This window comes from Anoplopoma fimbria, chromosome 2 (genome assembly GCF_027596085.1).
Source record: "Anoplopoma fimbria isolate UVic2021 breed Golden Eagle Sablefish chromosome 2, Afim_UVic_2022, whole genome shotgun sequence".
Lineage (NCBI taxonomy): Eukaryota > Metazoa > Chordata > Actinopteri > Perciformes > Anoplopomatidae > Anoplopoma > Anoplopoma fimbria.
The window spans coordinates 1,576,237-1,589,337 of record NC_072450.1 but is presented as its reverse complement, the minus strand read 5'-3'; the positions used below and the strand labels follow the sequence as shown (position 1 = coordinate 1,589,337).

Below are 13,101 nucleotides of genomic sequence, written 5' to 3'. Positions count from 1 at the left end.
GTTTAATTACGTTAAATGCAGTATTATGTAGAGTTTTGATTATGCATCACTTTTTTTTCCTTTTTGTTATTTGTTTCATGAGCCTAACAAATGAAAAGACATATAATTTCAGGAAATGAAAAGTAGCTCACCACGCTGCACACAAAACCAGACCATCTAGCTAACACCAACATTTCTGACATTTACAGAATCTGATGTGGGTTCCTTTGTTTACTCTGAAGGGTGTTAGCAATGACATTGTTCTCACAGAAACACAGGCCTGAGAACAATAATTCAAACTGATTTGAAGTTTGCAGAATTGGCAAAGAGCTCAATGCTTGCAGCTTCAGGAAACACAAGCAAAAAAGACTAAACTATACCAACTGAAGAAAAACATCTTCCCCCCTTTTACAATAAATACCAACACTGTAAAAAATGTAAATAAAACAAAAGCAGGTTGAGAAACATATTCAACTGTGTGTGTGTGTTGTGTAACTCACCAAGCCAGATATGTGAGTAACGTATCATCATTATTACAAAATAATCTAAACTGCCATCATTTGTTCACCATCATTATTATCAAAGACCCAACAGTCGCTGACACTGAAAGAACAAGGAACCTTTTGAACACAAGAACTCAGGAAACTTTGGACCCATGTTCAAACTACTAACTATTTCAGTTTTATGTTGTAGTGGAGCTTGAGAGTGACACGTCGGCTCTATCGCCACAACCCTATCATTTATACCATTTAAACCCATTTTATAGGCCCATTGTACACTGAAAAACATACCAAACTTGGCAGAGACATCGTTGAGTCATTGAGAATATACAGGGATTGGGTTAATGTGCTTTAAGGGGGCTCCATGACACCCCCTAATTTATGGAAGGCCTTTGTAGGGACATACAGTACCAGTCAAAAGTTTGGACACACCTTCTCATTCAACTACTTTGAAGAATCTAAAATATAAAACATATTCTGGTTTGTTGAGCATTTGTTTGTTTACCACATAATTCCATAAGTGTTTCTTCATAGTTTGGATGTCTTCAATATTAATCTACAATGTAGAAAAACCATTGAATGAGAAGGTGTGTCCAAACTTTTGACTGGTACTGTAGTTACTTGGATATTCACGTATTCTTAATAAGCACATTGATCTCATGGATTTATGACCTACTTCCTATTTGCTTTTATAAGCGTCGCCCAAACAGAAGTTGGCCTTTTAGAATTCTGTTTGTTTTTTCATTTATTTTATGCAAACTTTCTAAACTCTTCTTAGAGGATATGTCGGATACCATTCAAATTTGGTTGGTATAACGATATGAGTATGTGGCGCTAAATTGCGAAGGAATAGTCAATGCCTTCAACGATGATGTCATAGGTCATGTGACGATAAATGATTTTAGGCACCATACAGGTACGGAACTTTTCAAAACCCCTTCTAGAGGATTAAACAGATCCACGTTAAGTTTGACAGCAGAATCTCAAGACATTCAAGATGCCAAATTTTGGGTTTTCATGGAATGCCGTTGTTGTGGCGAGGCAGGCAATTTGAATGTTTCACCATTAGGGATGCCCCCAAAACTCTTTTCTAAACTGAAATCGGTTTCAAATGAGCATAAAATCATGAAAGTTTTTATAAGGTCCGGAGTTAACGGTTCTGCTGTACTTTTAGAAGTTCTGGAGTGAGATGTCCTCGTCTCAAACCTCCTCTCTCTGTCTCTTTGTCTTTGTCTTTACTCTGACACACACACACACACACACACACACACACACACACACACACACACACACACACACACACACACACACACACACACACACACACACAGCGACTCCGGCTCAGAACAGTGAGACACAAAGTGGTTCTATATGTTCCTCCAGTAGAATCTGAGAACTCTCGTTTTCTCAAACTCAATAAAACTCTCACAAGTTAAGGAGGAAACAGCAGCAGTTTATCACAACATCTGGACAACAAGCAGAACATCAGTCTGCAGAAATGATCAGTTTATACTGTTTGGAGATCAGACGTCCATCCTCGTCCACTGCAGGGAACGTTAGTCTGATCAGAACAACAGGATCATCAATCAAAGATCATCAATGAGATAATTGTTTAGCTGAGAATGTAGTTTCAAGATTTTAGAACTTCTTCTGTTGCTGCTTGAGAAAGATTATTTTTTAACACATAGGAATGATAAAGAAATGTGGATTATTTTCTTGATTAATTGTTTTTTCTCACAATATAATCAAAAAGAACCGATAAGCGTATCGATAAGGAACCAAACCGATAGCAGAACGGAGAAGAGTACTAGTATCGATAAAATTGACTTGACATTTTCCAATTTGGCCAACATTGCAGATGCTGGATAAAAGTCCAGGCCTTAAGTCATCTACATGCCCGTACTGCCTGATAGTCATAGGACCACCTACTGACAACAGGAAGTCTGCCTTATGCGTCAAAGATCATCTGATTTACAACACGTATAGGTGACGACTAGTGGAAAACATATGTGATAAAACTGCTTAATTATCTAATTTGATTTCATGGGAACTTTAAGTCTAAAAATAATCTAGACTGTTTATGTCACATCGATAATTAAATATGTATCTTTAGCCTCTGAGGAGAACATTTGATCGCCCCACCTGCATTAAAGCACAGACACTACAAAGCATAAACATGGATGATATAAATAACCATTAAAGAACTGGTTATTAAACAATGTTTTTATGTTGACGTCTATTTTTTTGGTATGGTGTATGCGTGTGTTCACACTGGAAGTAGTAATGCACCAAAAAAGGCAAAGAAGAAGAAAAATGCAAGCTGGCAAACAAAAACTGCACAGTTTTAAAATATTGATTGCAAAAGTAAGGAAATAAACACACAATGCATTACAGTGAGTAACACTGAACAGAAATGAATTATTTCTTTACAAGAAACTTCACAGGGCATCTTACATAGAAGACCCTCATCCCCTCTTAAAACTAGACAAGTTGTCTAGTCTCTTGACGTGTTGCATGTGTACTGGTTCTCACAAACTGCAGTAACAGCCTGTTGTCAGCATCTGTGTCTTTGTCCTTTCTAAAAGTGATCTTCTCTTTCTCTTCGACAGTCTTATCTGACTTTCTCTCCAAACTTGGACTGAAGACATTTTATCCCAACAAGCTTACGCTTAAATTTTTCTTGGAAATCAACAAAAAAAGCATATCTGATGAAAAGGTGGAATCAGTGGAGGAAATACCATGGTGCTTTCTCAGAAAACTATTTAAAATGAATACAGAATTCAGGAACTGTACACGATTATCAGATGATGATGATTCTGATGATGATGAGGATGAAAACAATCTCCTTGACCTAGACAATAAGATTAACCCTCTTGACCTCATAGTTGCAGTCTTCCTTTGTGCTGACAGCTTCTTGCAACAGGAAATGGCCCTCAAGATGTCAATGTGTCAGTTTCCTGTCCCACTGCTGTTGCCCCACTGCAATAAGAGTCAGAGTACCCTGATGCTGTGGGCTCTGAGAGACATCGTCAAAGAGTGGCGTCCACATGAATTGTCTCAATCAAGAGGGTTTGTTGAAGACAGCATCGTCCAATCAAATATACCATTTTATTCCTTTGTGAGGCTGAAAAACTGCAGTTTGTCCAAGTCCCAGGTTTTGAATCATGTTCTCAGCCGTGGCCAGCAGCATCACAACATGTTCATACACAGAGATATGGAAGGAGGAACACATGAAAGGAAAATTGCCAATGGTATGGTGGAGGTTTACTGGTACCTTCCCTGTGGCAGAGAAAATCTTGACATATTTCCAGAGCCAGTTGCCTTCGCCAATCTGAGAGGAGACATTTCTGAGTCTCTCACACAGTTCACTTTTCTTTTTCAAGTGTCAACTGCTACCTTTGTATTCCTGGACAAAGTTGAAGAAAATGAGCACAAGATTCTGACTTCTCTTCAAGATGTGAAATCCAAACTGTTCTTTGTTGTTAACCGCAAGGAGGGGAATACTAAAGAAGATATGATGTCTGTCAAGAAAACAGTGGAAGAACTAGATTTACCAGAAAAAAGTGTGAAAACCAAAAACTCAAGGGTAAATGTAGCAGAGTTTTCAAAGAAACTTTGTGGAGCCATCAAGGAATCATTGACAGTTGGAACAACCACAATAAGCATTGAAAATATGCTTGACAAAGCTGTTGAACTTGGTCTGTCTGCGGATGAAAGCACAAGTGATGACCAAAAGAAGGCAGCTGAGGAGATTGTGAAAGGAATTGGGGTGCGGAGTATACCAGACTACAAGAACCAACAACTTCCTTTACAAGGTGCTAGCTGGAAAAGGTTATCCCAGTTAGAGATGGAAGAATGTAGGTTAATAAAAGCTGGTGATCAGGGACCGGAACATTATAAATCTCAGCTACAAGCAGAAAAACAACAGATTAAGGTGGAGCTCGGCAAACACAAACTATCTGAAGCTATGAAGAGTTTTACAGAAGCATTGTCCACAAGTGACAAACAGAAAAGAGATTTCTTCCTGAAGTGGATGAATCTAAAGCTGAATTCAATTTCGCGATCTGTCATACAACTATCTTTACTTCGTCTCAAATTGACAGAGCACAGCAAAGAAACAAAGAAAGATGTGAAAGAGATTGCAGAGCTGGATCAGGGCTGGAGAGCTCTTTAGGAATAGAGCATTACATGAGAGAGATGGGACTGATCTATGAGGTTTCCCTGCAGTCACAAGACACTGCTGATAAAATGTCTCATCTCCCTGGTTTGGCTGCTGAAATGCTGTTGGATGGATATCCTTTAGAGCTCTTGGATGGAGATGCTTCCAACGTCCCAGAGAGATGGGTGACGGACGTCCTGATGGAGCTTCACAAGAAGGTTGGAGAGAAGAGCAGACTGTTGGTGCTGACGGTGTTGGGTGTTCAAAGCACCGGGAAGTCAACACTCCTCAACACCATGTTTGGTGTGCAGTTCCCTGTCAGCAGTGGCAGATGCACTAGAGGAGCTTTCATGCTCTTCCTCAGAGTGGGTGAAGATATGCAATGCAAGCTGAACTGTGACTTCATAGTACTCATTGACACAGAAGGTCTGAAGTCTCCTCTTTTGGCACAACTAGAAGACAGTTATGAGCATGACAACCAGCTGGCTACCTTTGTCATTGGCTTGAGTGACATCACCATTATCAACATCTCAATGGAGAGCACAACAGAAATGAAAGATGTCCTGCAAATTGCAACTCATGCGTTCTTGAGAATGAAGGAAATTGGTAAAAAGCCAGTTTGTCATTTTGTGCACCAGAATGTTGCTGGAGTCTCAGCTCATGCAAAGATGAAGACCGAAAGAAAACATTTCTTGGACCAACTCAATGAAATGACTCAAATTGCAGCAGAAATGGAAAAGCAGCCTTCCATAAAGGCTTTCACAGATGTGCTGGACTATGACATGGACAAAAACAACTGGAACATCCCAGGACTCTGGCATGGGACCCCACCAATGGCACCAGTGAACACAGGTTACAGTGAAGCTGTAGCAGATTTCAAGAAAAACCTTTTGGAGACAGTGACAAGAGACAGAAGTGATGAAGTCTCACAGATCCCAGAGTTTCTCTCATGGATGAAAAGTCTCTGGAAAGCAGTCAAATATGAGAACTTCATCTTCAGTTTCAGAAACACTCTTGTGGCTCATGCCTATGACAACCTTTGCAGAGAGTTCAATGAATGGGAATGGGAGTTCAGAAAAGAGATTCTCTCCTGGCAGACAGCAGCAGAGTTGGAAATCTCAAATTCTGACAATGAATCTGAGCTCCATCATGTGAAAAAATTGGTTGATTCAAAAAGATCACAGGTGAAGGAAAAACTAAAAGACCAACAAACAATAATGCAGAGGAGACTTCAAGAATACTACAAAAGAAAAGACAGACATGTGAATCTGATAGAAAAATACAGAACTGACTTTGCTAACCAGATCAGTGGTCTTGTAAATGAAATCCAACGTTCAGTTAATGATAAATTGGATTGTGCACTTGAGCTCAGAAAAAATTCAAAAGAGGCTCAAGACATTCAAAGAAAACACAGAAGAATAATTCAAAAACAAGTTATGAAACTCTTGAGTGACTGCAAACAAAGCTCACTGTCTGACAAGGAACTGGAAGATGAGTTTGAAAAGATGTGGGAGGAAGTCACTGTAAATGTGTCTGGCCTGGAAGAACAAAACATACCGGAAAGAATCCTCAAACAGTTAAGAATGAATTTCCGAAATCGTAATGTCAACAAGGATTTACAGAATGTTGAACACCTTAATGAAATGCGGGGTCCATTTGAGCTCAATGCTGAACATATAAAAACGACTGAGAAGTTGAAAGATTGGTTCTGGAGAACAGATGTGCATAAAGAATTGCAGATCTCTGCAGACAGTGTCATTGAGTCCTGTACACGATTTGTACAAGATATTACAAAAACAGACACAGATTACAATGATTCTTTTACAAAGGAGCTTCTGGAAAAAGTAGATGAATCCCTCAAACGAATCTCCAAACATTCCAAGCCCAAGTTTGAGATTGACCTGAAACTGCACATCTGTAGTATTGCCTCAAGAGAGTTCCTTCAAATGCACAGAAGATTCTTGTCAGCTAGGGATCCCAAAATTCAGCTGGAGAAGTGCAAGAATCCGTACTTGTCAGACTTTATCGATTTATACGAAGAGAGAGACGACTGCCAACGCAAAGCAGCTGATTTTGTCAGGCTTTGTATCAAACCTGCTGTTGAAGAGTACATCAATAGATCTCTGGGGATTAACATTGTGGATGAGATTCTGACCAGTTGTCATTCAGCAGAGTTCAGTTCCCGCTCCTTTTTCCAGTACAACGTTCAGAAAGAGTTACTGCAAAAGGAAGACTTTGAAAGTTTCGTCAAGTACATTTGTAACTATGAAATATACGTTAAGGACTGGATATTTCAGCACATCCTGCAAAAGATGTCTGAAGACAAAACTTTGTTCAAACTGAAGAATAAGAATCTGCAGATCATATTAAAAAAAATAACAGAAGCAACAGAACAGGCCTCAAAAGGAGAGGATGGTGCTCTGCTGCCAGATGACAAGGAGAGCATCACAAAGCTCATCAGCAACATGCGCAAATGTTTGATTACAGACATCTCGATTTCAGTGGAGGATGAAAAAACCGCCCTGTTTCAAATCCAAAGCACATGCCATCAGTTTACAAAGAGCCTCACTGAATCATTGAGTGAACTGGAGGAACAACTGCAGGAGGAATTCTCAAACTCTGAAGATATGACTAAAACTCTGAACAAAGTTACAATCAAACCACAAGATGAGCTTTTCAAGCAGGTGTTTGGCTGTGGACAACAATGTCCATTTTGTAAAGTTCCTTGTGAGGCTGGAGGCAAAGACCACAAGAAACATCATGCAGCTGTTCATCGGCCACAAGGTCTTGGTACATATAGGATTATAACAACTGAGAAGCTGCATGAAACACTGTGTACAACAGATGTGCAGAGTGAACGTAGATTCAAAAACACAGACACTAACTGGGAGTACCATCCTTACAAGGACTACACCACCTACTATCCAGACTGGCTCATTCCTCCTGACTCCAGCATAGAGGCATCTGACTACTGGAAATATGTCCTGGTTCAATACAATGACAGATTTGCTCAAGAATACAAAGCAAAGCCAGCTGATGTTCCAGAGGCCTGGAGGAGAATCACAAAGGAACAAGCACTGAAGGGATTAGAGGACGCCTTCAACATGAAGTGAACAACATACAATCCTGACAAGTTAAGTTTAAACAACACAATGTTTAATACTGGAAGAATTTATAATTAACAAAAGTACAAAGAAGAGCAACAGGAAACAAGAAGTGAACACGTTAGGGCATTCAGCAGAACAATCAGTCAAATATTAGATGGATCAATATCATTTTAAAATGATCAACTTGTCTGCAGCATTATCTTTACTTATGAAAGTAGAAGTCTTGTATAATTCAGTATAATGACAAAATACTCAAATGTTATGGAACACATGACAGACTACAGGATTTTCTGTTTTATTGTATTGTATTATATTTATGTCATTTTGTTAATTCATCTGACTTTGTGGTTCAAACTCAAATAAGAACTAAACCAGATACAGACAGTGAATAATGTGGAATCTTTTGTTTGATTAACTTGACGAATGACAAACGATGAGATGAACAAGTTGCAGAAAAGTTAAAAAGCTAAGAAGTTATGTTCGACTTTTAAATTGTTTCTTTAGTATATACATATTTTTTGCTTATTTTTTAATATTACAAATGTTGTGTTATCTTTAATTGATCTTCTAAAGGCCCTCACACATAATGTCTGGTGTGCACCATACATTAACAATGATATTGTTAAAGAGATGATGATAAACTACAAAGATCATTTTAAAAAGGAGATCATGTTTTGTTTTATACCTTTATTGTTTTGTGATCGTTTGAAATGTTTTTTTCCTTTTCATGTCCATGTGTATAATGACTGGTGTGCACAAATATCATGCTGAAAACGATGAGACCACCAGAAGAAAGAGACCATGTCATCTCTTTTTTGACATTTTTGACTCTTTGTTTTTATTTTTATTTGTTCATATTTTCATACGTCTATGTGCACAATAATGATGACTTCAATGATAGTGAAGATTTACTACAAAGACCACGAGGGAAAAAAGAGATGTTTAGTTCCAGACATGTCAGCGTGAGTCATTCATTGCTTCAAAGTTGACTTTCTTAACAATAAATGTTTTGCAAAGAAAAACAAGATATACCAGTCAGTGAATAACAAATGATGCAAATGACTTGGTTGTGACTTGCTTTGTTTTTTACGTTTAAAAACTTACAATTCTTTTTTGTTTTATTCTTTTTAAATAATATGTTTAACAAACTAACATTATAACTTGATGAGGTGAGCCTATGCAGTACAAAGAGCATGTGATGAAATTGTTATTTTACTTACTTTTATTATTAATACTTACTGAACTATTTACATTTTTATAGTTTCATTTCTCTTTCTATGTAAGTCAGCATTAGTTGAAATATATGCATGTTGATCCAGTGACTTTAAGCTTCACATGTAAATACTGAAGCGTCCTTTCACGTCTTGTTATTGATAACGATTTAGATTTTCATTCTTTCAGACAGATGATGATCTGATGAACAAGGAACAAAGAAGTTAAAAACATGGAAATAGTTTATCTCTGACTTAAAAATGTTCTTATTGATTTTTATTATTAACTTTAATTTTCATTTGGTTTTGCCACAGCTCTACAGAGGCCACACTTCTTATTGTTAATGAAAGTTGTTTTTTTTACTTTTAAATCTGTTTTCTTATGAATCGACTCTCTCATAATGACGAGTGCTAAAGATAAAGATGTTTATTCTGTATATTGAAGAACAAAGGCCATGAGAAGAGATGTTTTGTTGTTGTTGATCATGTTTAACTTCTGACAGATGATGAGTTAAACAAGCAACAAGGAAGTTGAAAAGCTGAAATGTCATATTTGTTAACATTTTATCTATTTTTGTTTCAATTTTCTTTATAAAAAATGTTTTTTTTGTTGAAGTTGACAAGTTATGTCCTCATTGGATATTTACAATGATAAAATATGTACAAAGATCATGAGGTAAAAAAAAAATGAAATAAACAATAAAAAGAATCTTCTTGTCACTTTTGTGAATTTATAGAATAATATTGGGTATAAAGTTTTTTTACTTTGTTTTTCAAGCGAACTAAATGCACTGTTCTACGGTCAACACGCAAACTTTCCAGCTATCATGAACTTCATTGTTTCCACTGTGCATTGCATTCTGGGAAAACACCAGATATTCATTATTACAACACTACAGTCTCAAAACAGAGTTAGATTGACATTGTTTCTGATTAGAAGTAAATATGATTGGCTCTCTTGTGAGTAATTACAACATTTAGTCCTATAAACTTATAAAAATGACCTGATAAGATGCTGTGTACAGGTTGTACCAAATACTGTATGGAATATAAAGTTTACACTAACACAACTACATATCACTTACCACAAATCAGCCACAAGGTGGCATCAAAGCATATGAAGTCAGAAACTCTTAAATCTCCCCAGACAAAGGCCACTCATATGCAGAAGTAATAGAGCACAATTACTCCAAACAAAAGTCAAATATAGCAAACAGACTTAACCCAATAAACAGGAATATTTTAATTATTTTGTCGGATCAAATCTTATTTAAAACACACCGTTGTGGTTTAATTCTCTTCTCCTATGACTGACAGTGGGGAGAGACGTAAAAGTGTTTCTGAGTGTTCAGCAGTGGAACCACAGGATGGCAGCATCTCACATACAATAAGTGAATGAATGAACTGTACCTCAAAGTTTCCCTCTTCAAGAACTCCACCTTAGTTTGGGGCTGGGTTCTGTTTCACATGTACAAGTACCGACATGACACCTGGGTTTCATCAACCACAACCTAAACAATACTCTTTACTAACTTAGAATGAGAAATATAAACAGCTGAACATTTAGATAGTTTCAGTGAACCTCAATTAAATTAAAGAAATTGAAAAGCAGTGTGTGAAGCAACACTTCTGTTACATGTGTGGAAACCCTCCTGACCAGATCACTTCTGGTGTACTGCATTCATCCATGCGGGGCGGCTGTGGCGTAGTGGAGAGCAAAGTAGTTCTCCAATCAGAGGGTCGGTGGTTCGATACCCGGTCGGTGGTTCGACACCCGGCTTCGATGGAGAGTCATGTGTCCTTGGGCAAGACACTTAACCCCAAGTTGCTCCTGAAGGCCATCGGTGTGGACTGGATGATGAATGTTAGTTAGAGTCTGATGGTGGCACCTTGATGGTAGCCTGTCATCAGTGTGTGAATGGGTGAATGATATGTAATATACTACTGACTGTAAGTCGCTTTGGAGAAAAGCCTCTGCTAAATGACTCTAATGTAATCCATCCATCCATAACCTCAATGGAAAACGTCATGAGGTGAAGAATTCATAAGGCTTTTGGATTATCTCATCTTAAACGTTGACACTCTTACTAAGATAAGAAGTGAAAATAAAAAATGAATAGGCCATCAGTCACAAAAATATGATAAAAATTGAGTTTATTGTTTGACTAATTAAGGACGGATATATGTGTGTATTTCTTCCTACTCATTTATCGACATGTAATATTTATTTATGTTGTTTATGAGATTTTTTTATTGACAGTTTGCTATATTTACTTTTCATTTTTTATTTTTTTATTTTTTTTACATATTTGTTACATGTTCGAAATACATAAATACAATACAATAAAACTAACTGGTTGTCGATGTCCACCTAATTTATCAACATGAATCTCATCAATATGTGACTGACTAGGAAAATAATTGTTAAATCTGTGCAAAATATATTGTTTGTTTTCACGAGCGTCCGAACTTTTAATGTTGCTGCCCCAAGGAATTGTGGGTCAGTTTTTGAGAGAGTTGCTCTCCACTGACTGCTTGACCCAGTGCATGATGGGAAACACCTGCCCACGTTTTGTAGAAAATCCCATTTTTCTATGTAACTGTAATATTAAACGCTAGATTGTTGGCTATTGCAACAAAGGTTTAATCTAAAAACATATTGTGTGTGATTAATAATAATGCTAATAATAATAATAAAGCCAATTTATGGAACACATACTGTATCAAAATGAAAAGTATTTCACAGGCAGACATAAAAAGAACAAAGGATAGCATACAACGCCAGAAACACACATATTTCCACATAAATACATATTTGCTAAATCTAAATGAGGTCTTCAAACTACAAGTAGTACAAAGATGGCGCTTTTCATTCAGTGAAAAAGGTTAATAGCTAAACCGAAACTTTGTCTTAAACAAACAATAAATCCACGTCACACTTGAAGACTTAGTTAATTTTTTAAAATGCATTTATCTCCAAGATCTAAATATAATGAGAAGCAGTCCAGACTGTCTCTGACAAATAAATAGGGAAACATTAGATTTAATGTGAGGTTGCATATTGTGAGTTGTGTTTTAGTAATTATAGTCTTTTTGCCAATTTAATTGCAGCGCTGTAATCTAAATGGGTTTACAGAGTAACACTCTAAATTAGCAGTTTTTATAATTACCACTGAACTGAATGCATCTCACTGCACACCCCCCCACACACACACACACTTAATTACCAACAATTTGTCTCTGGGAGAGCTATTGTTAAGCTGCAGTCTAGCAAGAAGAGATTAGAACAAACAACAGACTTCGTTCCAGTTGTTCTTTCTCCAGTACACCAAATGTAACGCACAAACACCAGTAACCTGAAGCAGGACAGAATGAGACAGACGGCGGCTAACATTTCTGTGTGATAAAACATGAAGAGAGACTGTAGGAGGAAGTACAGAAGTTATTCGGGAGGGAAGTGACAGAAAAGGTGGAAGGTTATGTCTTTGTTATTTTGCTGAAGGGAGTGGTAGTCTGGTTTTATTTTGAAGGGAGGGTCTGAAGTTCGCCCATCTCATATTTTCATATTTTACAGTAACACCAAGAAGATGTCTTTTGTGTATTTCATGGGTAGTTCAGGTACTTTGGGTAGTTTTTAGAAACAGAATAGAATCAAGATATTCATAATGATTAAAGAGAAACTGAAACCAAACGTTTTGGCTGAAGTGCCTTAAAAAAAATACCTTGACTGATTTTCTGGTAAATGTGCGTTCCCACTCTGTGACATGAGTGTTGGGTCGAAGCATTAGGTTTTTAGATGTAAGCATTTAGCGGCTTGGCAAGGTGGAAAGCGTGCATTCTAGTTCCACCATGCTTTCATGCTACAGTTACAGAACCACATGAACTGGTGGGCTTTGTCTAAGTTAAACTGTAACATGTAGCCGGACTTTATACTCTTTTTAACTCACCTTTCATGACTGCCGTTGCCCTTTTCAATCGGCTTATACTAATCACTAAAGCTAACTACTGAATCGCTAATGTTAATCGCTAGCATTCTGCCTGTTGTGGTGATTAATGTACGAGTTCTGTAAAGGGCCTGTTTTGGTGACAGAATGCAGTATAAACTCTTATGAACATTGGTGAATTTGAATTTACATGCAAGGCTG

At 37.3% G+C, this 13,101-nt stretch overlaps 1 pseudogene; it reads left to right on the top strand.

Moving 5' to 3' along the window:
* The window catches only part of LOC129108891 (up-regulator of cell proliferation-like), a 14,780-nt pseudogene extending 6,883 nt beyond the window's left edge, over positions 1 to 7,897 (top strand).
* Positions 7,898 to 13,101: the final 5,204 nt, after the last annotated feature.